General features: G+C 43.6%; 1 protein-coding gene across 3 annotated transcripts in view; it reads right to left on the bottom strand.

Annotated features, from left to right (window-relative positions):
- pds5a (PDS5 cohesin associated factor A) overlaps positions 1-12,120 on the bottom strand; it is a 41,263-nt gene that overhangs the window by 18,589 nt on the left and 10,554 nt on the right. The window lies entirely within an intron of this gene.

Consider the following 12,120-nt stretch of genomic DNA (forward strand, 5'->3'; position numbering starts at 1 on the left):
CCTAAGAAGTTCTACAAAAATTGCTGAATGGCCTTTACATACAATGCAATTGTAATGTAATTAATCCCCTTAATAGAAAAGCAGTCTCACCAAAACATCCACCAGAGAGAGCAGACAGGTTACTTTTCATCTGTATGACATAAGACAGGTACTGCCATGAGAGGCACACGTTTTCCTTATCCATTTATGAGTTTCTCCTCTACAAACATTTGCAATGTACTTTGTGATGTATGGCTGACCACTAGACCAGCTACACCTGCAAATGAACAACAACTCCACTGTCTTGGATTGCAGCTGATAAAGGTAGTCATTGTTTTGCTCTGGAGCCCAACAAAGCCGAGCTCCAAGACGGTGACCCTGGACTACATCTAACCCAGAGATGATGTCTTCTTTAGCAAAGCAGCTGGATAATAATATGGACCACCACATCAGCAACCTGCTCAGCAGGCTAGCAAATATAGAAATTGGGACGGGCTTTAAAACAAGAAAGACCAAATTATTGATGCACGGCATCATTATCTTCGAACATTTAAGGAAACAGAGGTACCAATGACAAGAGGTACCAATGCTGTGGGTTATAAAGAGTTAAATGACTAATATAAAAAGACAACTTGAGTAGAAAGTGGCAGCTTTCCAGCACTCATCGATGTTGATGTTGTCGTTGCCCTTTGGATTATCACACAACACAAACATAAACTTCAGTTGAGGACCTTTTTATTTCTCAGTAAAATGAAACACTGGCTTCTCAAGCTTATCTTCACACCAGTCTTATCAATCCAATGACTTTTTACAGCTACGATATCTCTCTTTAAGCTGCTGCTTCCTCTGTGCGTGAGTGTTTATGTGTATGAGAGCCAGCTGAAGCATAGCAGTAGAGCTCAATAACCAGCCAGCAGGGGTGGGGGATGGGCCAAGAGCTCCAGCAGACTGCAGAGCACCACAATTACTCTTACAGACAGACACACACATACACACCTTTCACTCCTACACACACTCGCACATGCACCCCAAGCTTCTCTACTCTCTGTTGAAACACTCGCTACTCAGAGCTGAGGCCCTCCACGCTAAATGTGTGGGACTGTTTACTTGCATTTCTGCAACCTAAATATAACAAAATCTCTAGTTCAGTGATAAAATGTAAGTGACGCATTTTCAAATAACTGCTAAACCAAGTTCTTGACTCTTGAATCTACAACTGCTAAACGTCAGGCGAAAATTAGGCTGAAGTCCTTTCAGCTCAAAACCTTTCTGTGTATATACAAAGGCAGCTATTAATGAAGCTTTACCTACCTTAATTTTAACAGTCACAGGTCTTTAATCAGGTGCATCATCAATCAAATCTGATACGGACGTTTGCTCTCTTTACTACAAATTAAACATCTACCATCTGTGCTGTTCCAGTTTTTCCTCATTATTTTCAATCAAGAATGCTCTGAGTAGTGTGTGTCCTTGTTATGATTAAGCCACAACTTTATCCTCTAACATGTTTATTTCAACTCCTTCCTCTTAAGAGTCTGTTTGGAGAACAAATGCATAGTGAGGGCCTTGTAGTGTAGTGTTACTGTGGACTATTCGTCATGATTACAACAAAACTAAAGGCACGTGGACATTTACAGAGGTTCACTTTGACCACCTAAAGCATACAGACCCAAGTGGGCTATGGATGCCTTAAGTATGGTGTGGCGCCCTGAGTATTTTGCGCATTAAGAACAAGTCTCAGATGTGTTCCTTATGTGTTCGTGCCCACCCCCCATCATCATTTTTTGCTATTTGTTGTGACAATAGTTTGCATCATAACACAGAGCGAAAAGCTCATTTGCTCCCACCTGATGTGATGTTAGGGCGATATTTAGTTTCGCCAGTAGGTGGCAGTGGCGGCTCAGCCAAACGGGTAACTGGCAAAATAATCCTTCACAAAAGTAACGCAGGCCAGTTATTACAATGGAAGCCGCCAGTAACACTGAATTGTTTTGCTGTGTTTCAGGTGAGAGCAATATACGAGAACTACATACATTTATGTAAAGTTGATGCTTATTTAACATGTTTGGAGTGTAATTCTTGTTTATATGGTGTTTAATGTGAGCGAATAAGGGAGTTGTTTCACGTTATCTGTGGGTAAGGCTAGTAACATTTGTGCGTTAGCTAAGTCATGTTAGCCTCCTGCATTAATCTCTGTAACCGTGTTGTCCTATCAGTAAGGTGAAAGGAAACTATTAGCTGGTTTCAGTTAAAGTTATAGGAGATAGACCAGCCAGTACATGTTATGTTGTCTATTGTTACTGGTCATTTTCTCTGTGTGTTAAGGGCTGATTAATACGTGGCCATTACACGTAATGCCACAAAAGTAACGCAGGCCAGTTATTACAATGGAAGCCGCCAGTAACACTGAATTGTTTTGCTGTGTTTCAGCGCAATAAATCTTCATGTGCACCTGAATGAACCCTGTCGTCCTTCAGTGTGTAACATAATTTGGCGAGCCAGCCAGGAGCATATTTCCTGCTCCAGACAAGAACCTAGAACACATTAAATCAACATCTGGTAAAGATGGAACAACTACAGGATGAGATCAGCACAGCCTTGTGGACACTTGGGAAACCCGAACTCACCAAGGTATGCCAGCATCTTAAGTGCAGCGAACCAGCAGGGGTGGGTTTTAAAGGACAGTCCCGACGTGCTCTGATTCGGCTGGCAGAAAGTACTCTGGATGAGATTGAAAAAACAGAGGAATCTGAAGTGTTTCAGCAGTTCATCCGTGATCTCCAGTCATTCATACAGTCATTACAAGAACATCCTGTAGCTGAAGTGGAGATACAACGAGCAGAGCTCAGTGAGATAGAAAGACTGAAACAAGAGTACAGTCAGCTCCAACAAGCTCAAGCAGAAGCACGACGTGTTCTGGAAGAAAAAATTGAAGCGTTGGGGACCGAGTTTAGAGGTGCAGCTGGGATAAGTGAAAAACAAGTAAGTCAGCCTGCACCCTTTACTACACCAGAAGTGACTCTGAGAAAAGACTTTCGGATCTGGGGTCAGATCGGGGAAGCAGGACAAAAAGACAAGTTATCTTTCACTAGCTTGACCAACCAAATTGATTCCGGGCTTAAGAAAGGCTACTCAGAGACTGAAATCATTGAAGCTGTGATTAAGGCAGTAAGCCCTGGCCTTCACCTTCGAGACTTGCTGGAAGTGAAGCGTGACCTCACACTTCCCACACTAAGAACTATATTACGGGGACATTACAAAGTAGACTCGTCAGCTGACCTGCTTCATCAACTCATGAGCATATCTCAAGACCCCAAAGAATCTGCTCAGTGCTTTCTGTTCAGGGCAATAGAACTCAGAGAGAAATTGCTCTGGAAGTCTGGTGATGACGATGAAGGGGAGCAGTTCAGCCCAGACTTAATTCAGCGCAAGTTCCTGCACTCATTAGAGACTGGCCTCCTCAGTGAAGCCGTGAAGTTTCAGTTAAAGCCTTATCTTAGCAACTACCAAGTAACAGATGAGGTTCTAATTGAGAAGATAAATGAAGCAGCCAGCCTTGAATTAGAGCGACAAAATAAACTGAGGAGAAATACTACAGTAAAAACACCAAGGATAAATGAGGTACACGCAGAGTCACAGCACAACCACACTCAGCCACCTTTGAACAGTGAACCAGACAGAAAGGATGAAACTCAGACAAAGGGGGGTGAAGGAGGTGCCACAAAGAAAAAGCAAGGACAGAATAAGGGCCTGGATTCAGAGACAGCTAAGCTGATTGAAGGCCTGAAAGCTGATGTGCTTGAAGTAAAGAAAATGTTTAATGAGACTTTGGAAGCAACAAAAGTAAGGTCAAGTATGGACAGTCGGTTCTCTCCTACAACAAGACGTGCTAGAGGTTGCCAAATGTGCAGAGAGGCTCAGCTTGGTGATCTGTGTAGACACTGCTACCGCTGTGGTCAGGAGGGTCACCTTTCCCGAGGGTGCAGGCAGGCTAGGATCACCCAAGGAAACGGGAGGGGGCTACTGAGCCGGGACCCACAGTAGCCCACTCATCACCCAGGTCCCAGGTAGATCCTGTCTATGTGCAAAACACCTCGCATCAACAAGCACCACAAAATGATTCCACACGCACTGAAACTGGCCCAAAAGAGCCAAACAGCAACAAATTGACAAGTGATACATCTAATGGTTATATACCCTCACAACGGCAAACCAAGCTCATCAGTCTCATTGGGAAAAGATGCACAGTTCAGTGCCACCTAGATAAGGTACCAGTAGAGGCCCTGTGGGACACTGGAGCTCAGGCAAGTCTGATTAACAATGAATGGCGAGAACAACACCTACCACACAGCACTGTCAGGCCACTTGCTGAGCTGTTGGGAACAGAACCTCTAGTGGCTTTAGCAGCTAATGGTAGTGAAATCCCATATGATGGGTGGGTAGAGACAGAATTCTATTTGGACTGTAACCCTGAAAATTGTCTTCTAGTCCCAATGCTTGTATCCAGTGACCCCAATGTTGCACAACTGCCCATTATTGGATTTAATGTAATAGAGGAAGTTGTGAGTAAATGGGGCAAGCGACAACCAAGCTCACGCAACGTTCAAAAAATCAGCCAAATCCTCTCAGTATCAGTACACACTGCTAAATCAGTACTAAAACTATTGCAGTCACCAGACCAAAACCAAAGTGTGGGCACAGTATTGGCAGGAAAGAGGGGACTATGTCTGGCTGCTGAACAGATTACCACGACATATGTCCGTGCACATATTGGAGCCCAGTTTTCAGGACACAGTCTGTTATTTGTCCCGAATGAACCATCACAGTTGCCTGAGGGTCTTGTCATTCAAGAGGGACTGGTCACAATAATGGAGGGCAGGTCAGTGTACATCCCAGTCGCGATAGCTAATACCAACAAGCGGGATGTCAACTTAATTCCTCACACTGTTCTGGGACATCTGGAAGAAATAAAAGCAGTGTACCCCATCACCCCTGAAAAGACACAAGACTCAGTAGAGCAGATTTCATCACAGCCTCCTATACAGGTGAATGAGGTGATGAACACACCCTCCTCCAGCCATAAGCCACCTCAGTGGGACCCTCCAGTTAAGTTGGACCATCTCAGGGAAAATGAACAACAAACAGTGAGACAGCTGTTAAGAGAGGAATGTCATGCTTTTGCTTATGATGATAAAGATGTTGGGTGCATCCCCAGTTTAAACATGCACATCACATTGCATGACACAACACCTGTTCGAAAGACCTACATATCTGTGCCAAAGCCTCTGCACCAAGAGGTGAAAGACTATCTTCAAGACCTGCTGAACCGTGGGTGGATTTCAGAGTCTAGGTCACCCTACTCGTCTCCAATCGTCTGTGTTCGGAAGAAGTCGGGTGAATTGAGATTGTGCTGTGATTACAGGGAACTCAACCGGAAGTCAGTACCAGACAGACACCCAATTCCCAGAATTCAGGATATGCTAGATTCCCTTCATGGCAGCTCCTGGTTCTCTGTTCTTGATCATGGGAAAGCATACCATCAGGGGTTCCTGGACCCTGAAAGTCGCCCCCTGACAGCCTTCATCACACCTTGGGGCTTGTACCAGTGGAACCGCATACCCTTTGGCCTCAGCTCGGCCCCAGCAGAGTTTCAGCGGAGCATGGAGGACTGCTTAAGGGGACTGCGGGATGTAATCTGTCAGCCATATTTGGACGACAACCTAGTCCACTCTACTTCATTTGATACTCATCTTGAACACATCAGAGCCGTCCTTCAGAGATACCAAAAACATGGTGTCAAACTCAGCCCACAGAAATGTGACATCTTCAAGAGAAAGGTACGTTTCCTTGGTCGGATGGTGTCCGAAGAGGGATATACCATGGACCCAGCGGAAATAGTCCCTGTACAAGCTCTCAGAGACAAACCACCATCCACAGTGGGGGAACTGAGTCGGGTCCTAGGATTCCTGTCCTACTATAGATCCTATATCCCAAACTTTTCAAAAGTGGCAAAACCCCTGTACCAGTTGCTGACACTGCCTCCAGATAAAGCACCGCCACCAGTGCCCAGGACAAAGGGGAAAGTGGTTAAGACAAAACCGAAAGGTCGACCACCGCCTAACACACCCATTAAATGGACTGAGAGCCATCAAAATGCCTTAAATGAGTTGACTGATTGTCTAACACAGCCACCTATTTTGGGTTACCCTGATTTCTCAGAGCCCTTTGTACTCCATTGTGATGCCTCACAACAGGGCCTGGGAGCTGTGTTATACCAAAAGCAAGCAGGCAAGATGAAGGTCATTGCATATGGCTCAAGGACATTAACACCCCCTGAGAAAAACTATCATATGCATTCGGGAAAGCTGGAATTCTTGGCTTTAAAATGGGCAGTCTGTGAACGCTTTCGGGACTACCTATATTACGCCCCACATTTTGTTGTCTACACAGACAATAACCCTTTGACATATGTCCTTACGACAGCAAAGCTGAACGCCACAGGCCACCGCTGGGTGAGTGAACTGGCTGACTTCAACTTTACTATCAAATACCGGCCAGGGAAGAAAAATGCTGATGCAGATGGCCTATCCCGCTTACCACTAAACATTGAGCAGTATATGGCACAGTGCACATCAGAAGTCAAACAGGGTGTCGCTAGAGCTGCTGTTGAAAGTGCAGTATTGCAGAGGGAGAATCTGCTGCATGAAACTGTTGTTGTCAGCCTGAGTGCCGTCAGTTTAGTGCAAGACGCGGTCACACTGTCTGCTGGAAAGTCTCTGTCACCCGAGGAAATCCGAGTGAGTCAGGAGAAAGATCCCATCATTAGTCGCTTTTTACAACACAAAATCAACAACTACTTACCAAAAGGTCGTGCCCTAACAGCAGAACCCCCTGATGTCAGAATCTTGCTGAGGCAGTGGAGCAGAGTGCACATAAATGATGATGGGGTCCTCTATAGGAGAGTGAAAGGCAGAGATCAGCTTCTTCTCCCTAAAGAGCATCGTGACACTGTGTTCAGGGAACTGCACAAAGAGATGGGACATTTGGGGACAGAAAGAACTCTGTGTTTAATAAGGGACAGGTTCTACTGGCCTCGAATGCAAAGCGATGTGGAGCATTTTGTAATGCATGCCTGCGAATGCCTCAAGAGAAAGCGGCCAAGTAAGATTACCAGGGCCCCACTGACCACCATTACAACGACATTCCCATTTGAGCTTGTGTCCATAGACTTTTTGCACCTTGAGACTTGTAAACAGGGATATGAGTACATACTGGTAGTGATGGACCACTTCACACGTTTTGCACAAGCTTATGCAACAAAAAACAAATCTGCAAAAACAGTGGTGGATAAGGTCTTCAATCACTTTGCTCTGAACTTTGGTTTCCCAGCACGAATCCACCATGACATGGGCAGGGAATTTGAGAATCAGATGTTTTCCCAGTTGCAGAAAGTCTGTGGTTTACGTGGCTCTCACACTACCCCATACCATCCACAAGGAAATGGGCAAGTGGAGCGTTTCAACAGAACTTTGTTGTCCATGTTGAGAACACTAACTGACCTTGAAAAAGCAGACTGGAAGGAATCATTGACAAAAGTGGTGCACGCCTACAACTGCACTCGGAATGAGGCTACTGGGTTTTCCCCGTACTATTTGTTGTTTGGCCGTACTCCAAGACTTCCTATAGACATCTTGTTCAACTTGCCTTCACAGGAACAGCAATTAAGCTACGAGGAGTATGTGACAAAATGGCAATCCCGAATGAAGGAGGCCTATGAGATTGCATCTATGGCAGCCCAGAAAGAAGCTTCGAGAGGTAAACATTATTACAACCGTAAGACCTACGGTGGTGGTGAGTCAAAAAAGCCCTGACATCCCAGTTTACGAGATCAAGCCAGAGAGGGGAGGAAAAAGCCGCACAGTACACAGGAACCTGTTGCTTCCATGTGACAGTCTACCTGTAGAAAAACCACACAGACAGGAGCAAAACGAAAAAAGAAAAAGCCTGAGACAAAAAGGGGTAGAAGCTCAACAACAGCTACTACAACAAGACACAGACGTGGAGAGTGAGGATGAGGGTGAGCTTGTGTGGAGGTTTCCACAGCAAAACAGTACCACCACCATTATCCCTCCAACCCTGGAATCTCTGGTGGGTGAACAACAACTGGGGGAGCCTCAAACAGCTGACTTCGACCCTTTCTTACAGGACCACAGAGAGATACACGAACCTGAGTTGCAGACAGCAGAGCAACATTACAACCACCAGGAGTCACAGGATGAACAACAAGATGAGCAAGGAGACAGTGACTCCAACAGTGAACTAGGGTTGTCACCTGTCCTCAGACACCCCAAGAGAGAGCGACGTCAGCCCAAAATGCTGACATATGATATATTAGGACAACCCACAGTCAGACAAGCTGATATGGACAGTGTTAAGATGGGAGCTATTTGCACCCAGAGACTGTGGAGGCCTTGGTGGCCTGAAGATATACCAGCAAGGTGTGAGAGACAGTAATAAGAAACTGATCCAAAATGAAGACATTAACATGAACATTGTGACAAGCAGAATAGAGCAAACGTAGCACCAACAGACAATGGACAGAATCTAACACTCATTCTTATGGTGTGTGCTAACTTGTCACATGCTGAACATATGATGATGATGACCATCTGTAAAAGATGCCTTGATATGTAAACAAAGTTAAGTGTGGTAACAGACTAGTGTATTGTTGGCCGAATATTGAGTCTGGTTACAGTCAGAAATTCAGAGTAACATGATGAACTTGTTTACTAACCTTGAGGGAGAAAAAATGGTTACTTGGCACAACAAGATTCATGATTAGCTTCTACCATGACTTTTAATTTGCTGAATGCAAATTGTTGTACTGCAATGTTTCATTGAACAGATGTCAGAAGCATGTGTAACCATAATTGTTACCTAGGGATAGGTATACTAATAGTACACAAGAAATGTACTGACAACGGCAAACATGTTCAAAGAGTTTAGGAAAAAATAGACGGAAGCCTTTTTTTCCCTCTTTCTTTCTTTTTTTATTAAGTAGGGGAGGGTGTGGCGCCCTGAGTATTTTGCGCATTAAGAACAAGTCTCAGATGTGTTCCTTATGTGTTCGTGCCCACCCCCCATCATCATTTTTTGCTATTTGTTGTGACAATAGTTTGCATCATAACACAGAGCGAAAAGCTCATTTGCTCCCACCTGATGTGATGTTAGGGCGATATTTAGTTTCGCCAGTAGGTGGCAGTGGCGGCTCAGCCAAACGGGTAACTGGCAAAATAATCCTTCACAAAAGTAACGCAGGCCAGTTATTACAATGGAAGCCGCCAGTAACACTGAATTGTTTTGCTGTGTTTCAGGTGAGAGCAATATACGAGAACTACATACATTTATGTAAAGTTGATGCTTATTTAACATGTTTGGAGTGTAATTCTTGTTTATATGGTGTTTAATGTGAGCGAATAAGGGAGTTGTTTCACGTTATCTGTGGGTAAGGCTAGTAACATTTGTGCGTTAGCTAAGTCATGTTAGCCTCCTGCATTAATCTCTGTAACCGTGTTGTCCTATCAGTAAGGTGAAAGGAAACTATTAGCTGGTTTCAGTTAAAGTTATAGGAGATAGACCAGCCAGTACATGTTATGTTGTCTATTGTTACTGGTCATTTTCTCTGTGTGTTAAGGGCTGATTAATACGTGGCCATTACACGTAATGCCACAAAAGTAACGCAGGCCAGTTATTACAATGGAAGCCGCCAGTAACACTGAATTGTTTTGCTGTGTTTCAGCGCAATAAATCTTCATGTGCACCTGAATGAACCCTGTCGTCCTTCAGTGTGTAACAATAACACTGATGTAACAAGTACAAAGAGGACAGTAGAAACAGTGAAGCCAGGTCAAGTACAATGTTTTACTCAAATCATCCAAGACCACAAGTTCTACTCTTGTGCAAATCTAATGTGTAAAACACCAGCCAGAGTTCATTATCAAACTAACTAATCAAAAAGTCCAAGAGCCACATTTATAGCCACTCCCATTCATTGCACGTCAGCATGTTGGTTATGAATTTCTACAGACAAAAAACAGAAGCTTTCTCTAAATAGACTAATGGCTACTTTTGAAGCAGCCTGAGACAGTAGCCACCTCCACATATAGAGATGACTGACAAGAGCTCAGAGTAGTTTTCACACATGAACTCCTTTCAATGAGAACCAGGTCTGTCCTTTCTCACATGCAGTACACAACAGGAAGTAGTCCACTTCAGACGCATTTTGACAACTGGAAATATTCTGTGTGGTTTGACAGGGCTGAGTGCAGCAGGAAGATACGTCACCCACTTTGAATAGATCTAACTGTTACTTGCACTGTGCTCACATGGGCTCATTTGTGGGAAGATCGCAGGTTAAAGACCGTTTAATGTCCAAACCAACTGCGCCAAACGTGTTCTCGCACGTCCCTCTGTTGGGTAACAATTAGAAACCCACAGAGCAGCGCATGTGTAAAGACATTTAGTGTCTAACGACACAACTTTTTAAATTTTATTCACATTTTACTCTTGTCTGTAGTGAGACTGTTGATTTTAACTGGTAACAAGTGCTGAAAATCTTCATGTTGGTGCTTTAGAAGTAAAATTTGGTTATAGTTTTATTTTTATAGTTACATTTTAAGGCCGATGGAATATTTTAATTAAGAAAACGCTTTTTAGAATTGGAAAAAACAACCAATAAGACATATTAAGGCGTGATGAATTTTTTATCTGCCTAGTAATTGCACCTCAAGTGTACCAAACATCACAGCTGCAACTTCAAAATCCAAGTCCTCCAAAACACTCTGTTTATGTGCTCAGCAGTTGACAAGTTGTCTTGTCAGATGCAGCTTGACAAGACTGTTTGCATGAAATTGCAGCAAGCAGCTGGTCACCTAGAGGTTGAACTTTCAACCACCTTAACCTCTAGTCTCCAAGTAATCAATTCGGACTGACTGCAATTACTCTGAGACAGACGAAGGCAAAGGTTTGCAAGTGTTTCTCATCCAGTTTATGAAGATTGTCAACAACCAGCTGTATTCTGGTTATGTCTCTATATAAACGCAAGAGCAAGATACTCTTATGACGCTTCGAGCGACGCCATTGACCAGCCAATCACTGGCATGCTATCTGTCAACGTCACATTTTTGGATTACCTTGGACCACTTTGAACCCTGGCAGAGTAGGTACTAAAAAAGGACCTGTACCAGGCACTAGGGCTGCCACAATTAGTCGACTAGTCACGATTACGTCGACTATTAAAATCGTTGACGACTAATTTAATAGTCGACGCGTTGTTTGACGCTTTGTAAGATTCCAAAAGACGCAGGAATAAGTAGTAGAATTTAAGAGTGTAATAACGGACTGAAACAGAAGATGGCAGCACTGCATGTACAAGGATGCCAGCTGCCGTTAAACCCCGAAGAAGAAGCTGTGTCCCAGAATTCATAGCACGGCCCAGCTCAGTTTCCAACGATGGTGGCAGCTAGTTAGTTTTAATATTACTCCTATTTATTCTTTCTGAGTCAAATATCTGCTCAGTTTATCAAGACACCACATATTTTCAAAAGCGCTCCGACGTTTTCGGAGATGTCTGTTACGAGCCGGTGAGACCACCGGACTCCCGGCAAACCGTTTTCAAACCCACCGCCGTCTTTCGCTACTCATATATATATATATATCATATTTAACCTAAGTCACTTAGATAACTTAAAAATGTTATTGTTTGGCTTTTTTTAGTATTTTATTTGTTCCTGATTAAATCGGTTTGGCTGAGATTAAAGTTATAGTTTTTACACAGCTGAATAAACGTCAAGCAGATTAAACTTCACCGAAACAATCTGCAAATGTCATTAAAATTTAATAAACTCTCATGTTGTCTTTATTTTTAGTTAGCACATACCTTAAACACTTAAAGCTGTAAGCTAATGATCGTTAATAAGAGCAGATGCATGCTGGTGCATAGGGTTGGGCCATATTATACCGTTCACGGTAATACCGGTATAATGTTAGGCAACGATAGGAAAATGAAATATCGCGATAGAATATGAGTAAAACGCGCATGCGCAGTGGCTTTGTTTTCATATGCACATGGCCGATTGTTGA

The sequence above is a fragment of the Astatotilapia calliptera genome, chromosome 6, assembly GCF_964374335.1.
Source record: "Astatotilapia calliptera chromosome 6, fAstCal68.1, whole genome shotgun sequence".
Classification (NCBI taxonomy): domain Eukaryota; kingdom Metazoa; phylum Chordata; class Actinopteri; order Cichliformes; family Cichlidae; genus Astatotilapia; species Astatotilapia calliptera.